The 4,285-nt window shown below is 31.8% G+C and overlaps 1 long non-coding RNA gene across 1 annotated transcript; it reads right to left on the reverse strand.

Annotated features, from left to right (window-relative positions):
* Window positions 1–303: 303 nt before the first annotated feature.
* On the reverse strand, window positions 304–3,771 carry LOC143265155 (uncharacterized). Its single transcript, XR_013039349.1, has 2 exons — window positions 3,594–3,771; window positions 304–3,480 (listed from the first exon to the last, which is right to left on the reverse strand). It is a non-coding gene; the product is annotated as an uncharacterized LOC143265155 (long non-coding RNA).
* Window positions 3,772–4,285: the final 514 nt, after the last annotated feature.

The raw sequence follows: 4,285 nt of genomic DNA on the forward strand, positions 1-4,285 counted from the left end.
TAGCCATTACTTGTACCTAGTAAGATTCAGTAATTTCTGAACTAGCCCTGGTTTACTTAGGAAGAAGTGTAACAACAAAGTTGTTATTTTTCAACATAACTTTTTCCAATAGCATTTATAATTAGAATATTTTGCACTAAAATTTTAGTATTGCGAATTCAACCTTATAACATACGTTATTTTATTTGTTGAATATTGACAAGATTTTAAATATTTTCAAGATTTATATAATTTAGATTTAAAAGATTTGGATTTTATTTCGATGACTGTCACACATATGTAGATGTAAGGCATATTACACAGTTATGCTTTGAAGAATAGTATTTATTCGTGATAACAACATGACAAAAATAAAAATCATTTAACCTTGTTGTTAGCGGAAAATTACATACTTTCGTGAGATTTATCAAAATTTTCTTGATAAGTATGACTCAGCTGTAACATCAGTTGCTGTAAGGTGTCTGTTATATTTCCGCAAGGATCCACTTTCACCGAATCAAGATTATTTATTTAGCAATGGGTAAGTTTTTAAACTGTTTGTACGTTTATTTAAATTTGAAATAGGTCGCTGTTCATTTGTTAACTATTAAATTAAACATTTTTTTCTTTAATAGAAAAGACATTTTTTCTTTCAAATACGTAAATTTGTTGTTTTGTACTGTTGTGACAAGTGAAAAGAATAGTTGTCGATATTTTATTTCTTATTTCTTTCGAATAACAAATGTAGGTACTGAACAAATTTAGTTTATTCGGTTTACATGAGTAGAGAATAATTGTCCCTCATTCACGAACAATGAAGAGCTGAATATTACTTTTACTTGGTTTGTTCATTATTTGATTGAATTTTAATAAAACGGTTTTTATTATACAATTATATTCTCAAAGCGCAAACGGGTTTGTTCATAACCAATCAAGTCAATCGTCACCATCAAACTCATCGCTCTCCCGGTGTGCACAGGCTCTGTTTTTCGCTAATAATTAAAAAACGAAGCCTTAACTAACATTTTTTAAAAGGAAATAGTCATTCAGAGATACTTTAGCTATCAGCTTCTGCAATTAAGCTTAATGAAGCGCCTCAAATGAGTTAAAAGTTTTTGATTTTTTGTAATTGTAATACACCTATTAGAAAATTTGACAGAATTAAAGAACAACAACCAATATCTGTCCATTGCAAATGTAGACAGTGATTGCTTTTGTATTTTGTGCTACTTTTTACAATTCTTGATTTTTTACATTTAGTACTTGCGACGAAAAATTCTCATAGAATTTTCTTGCAATTTTCCTTGAAACTTTTGCATGCCACTAAATAGAGTGAAACTCGATGATCCGGAATTCGCTTCTAACTATTATTTAGGTCGTAATAAAGCTTCAAACTTGCATGCAATATAAAGATACCCGTTTCTTTTCATTCTCTAATTACTGCCATTTTAAGCAACAGTAATCTCTAGTAACTGAATAATTATTCTTATCAATATGTAGCTTTAACTTAGTATTTACTGTATCACTTTTGTCCTTCTTTTGAAATACATGAACAAACCAAATTTTTGCATGTAATGCAAGAAAAATCACTTTTAATTTGACACTTTCGATTCTTAACCCGTTGCCGCACATGACGGCTATAGCCGTCCGATCTTTGGTGATATGTAGGCAAACGACGGCTATTGCCGTCGTGCACATTTTAATTAATAAAAAAAGAACAGCGTTAGTACGAAGTGTACTAATGCACACACTTGTTAATTATTGAGTAATACATTGAAAAAAAAGTACAGCATGCCAGACAGCATATCAATTGTTTTTTTATGCTTTTTCTCATACTTTAATTTTTATTTCATTTTTACTATTTTATAAGCAAAATAAATTACAAATGATAATTTTCTTTCAAACTGATTTTCTTGTGTTAAGATTACACCTATTTACTCTCTTTTATTCATAGGAATCATTTTGAATTAGTAAAGCAAATGCCGTATAGTCGTCACGACGGTCATAACCGTCATTTGCTCTGGAAAGAGAAAAAGTGACATGATGAGCAAATGACGGTTATAGCCGTCGAAAGTTTGTTTGGAAAAACTGTGGTCAAATGTGATAATTTTCACTTGCAAATATACAACTTACACTTGATTCCATCTGACAGTCATAAATAATTGATAAAAAAAAGTGCGTTTCTGAGCGCGATCGTCAAATGAAAAGTGTGCGGCAACGGGTTAAAGGTCTGTCGATTATAAAAATGTTCATAGTAAATTTATATAAATTATACAAATATTAATGTGTTGTTGTAAATGCAGACCGATATTTAATAATGTTTTCAAACAAAATTTAATAATATATACGTATATTATATAAAGAGGCTTACAGAAGAGCATTATTATAGTATTTTTAAAATAATATACTTGACTGCCACTTTAAAGTTACAATTTTTACAATAAGATTAGTTTGGAATAAACTAAAATAAATTTACAATAAAATATATGAATATTTTAACTTGAAAAATATAACGCCACTCTTATCTATTTTTAATTATAGTATTCAAGGTAAGAATTAAGTTTCTTGACTTCGGAAATCCTCAAATACTAATTTTTATAAATATGTAACCAAAAATCGGATTGTAATCATGATAATTGAAAATCCTTCAGCTCGCTATGCAATGTGTGAACAGCCTCCAATTACGATGTAATTAGTATACCATCAATACACACATACTGTTCCGAGTTGCTCGGAATATTATTAACGTAATATTTATGGGTGTTTTGTCGAACCTAAGAGCGCTTCACTCTTGCAATTTCAAATGGATCTCTAAGACCACATGGACGTCTCCACAGCTTGACGTTCTTAACAATTAACAATAGCTTTCTAACAAGCCAGAAAAGCACATCTTTCTAAATGCCAATATACCTTTTCTTAAGGAAGTTTATTTCCATGGTCCTAAACTGTGCACCCCACTAAAGTGGGCCTACGCGCTTGAACTCCGATGATAAACACATGGTGCCCATTTATTACTTCCTTTGAAGGACCCAAATCACTTAACTGTTTGGGTCACCTTATTAACGACACCTTATTTACAATCCTGGAGTGAAGGCTAAAAATCTTAGAATCCCATTCACTGAACCATCTCACCAATCAGTATTTTTCACAAATAACAATCTGTCCTGATTGGCCCTTTTTGGTAACGCCTTCACATCCTGAACTTCTTTCATTGCTTTCTTTTCTGGCTGTTTAGAGGCGACGAGTTAGTCTTAGATTAGCTTCCTTAGAATATACTTACTTGGTCAGTCTTACATTAACTTTGTCTTTACCAACGACTTCAACACACAACAATCATTACAACTAGTGGGATGATGATCTACATCCTTCATTGACCTGGGCACACCAGTGTGGAGGACTCTGAGCCACTCTATCAATTCTACTCTATAATACTAACTCTACATATAATTCCACTTCCGTAACAAGTTGTGGAAACGCCATGGGTCGACGAAGATTTACAACCTTCGAAAACAATTATAAATAATTAATATTTTACCCATCGCGCGAACACATACGTTAACAATGTAAATGAGCGGTTAATTTTTTGTTGGATTCCGGGAGAATTGACAACACACTTTATTTTAAGAAAACTCGAACAGCTTTGTTGGATCGACTAAGTACTAGACTCTTTCTGAACCTTTCTGAACATTTTTCGATATTGCAAGGTTTTATATACTGGAGATAGGTTGTGGTAGAGACGGTGGTCAAGGGACAGTGTGACTCAGGACGGGTGCGTGCTCCAGGATGAGTAAGGAGTGGAAATCGTTTCGATTAGTTTGTTTGTTAGGGATGAGTCTGTAGTATTTGCTATCTTATTTGTTTGGACTCGTTGGTCATCCAACATTTTTACTATTATGAGACATTTAAGGGATTGCATTTCAATAAAAAAAAACATTGGTAAGCATTAATAGACAAATTTTTTCTATTGTGTTGTGTTAAATAATGATAAATAATGTTTATTATTCAATAGTGTTAAAAGTGTTGGCTACAAAAAATAAAAGTTTTATATATCCAAAGTAACTTACTCCATTTTCAAAATAAACGCCTCAAATGTGTCAATGTCTATCTAATGTCATTCAGGTCTTATACTGTCAAATGAACAACTGCTTGTAGCCTTGTAGTCAAGGTAGAAGTTACAAAATAATCGACTATTCGTTTTTTTAACTATGGTGTGCCTGTTCCGAGTTGCTCGGAATATAATTAAGGTAATATTTATGGGTATTTTGTCAAACCCAAAAACGTTTCACCTTTGGAATTTTAAACTGAT

The sequence above is a fragment of the Megachile rotundata genome, chromosome 9, assembly GCF_050947335.1.
Source record: "Megachile rotundata isolate GNS110a chromosome 9, iyMegRotu1, whole genome shotgun sequence".
In the NCBI taxonomy this organism is placed as follows: Eukaryota; Metazoa; Arthropoda; class Insecta; order Hymenoptera; family Megachilidae; genus Megachile; species Megachile rotundata.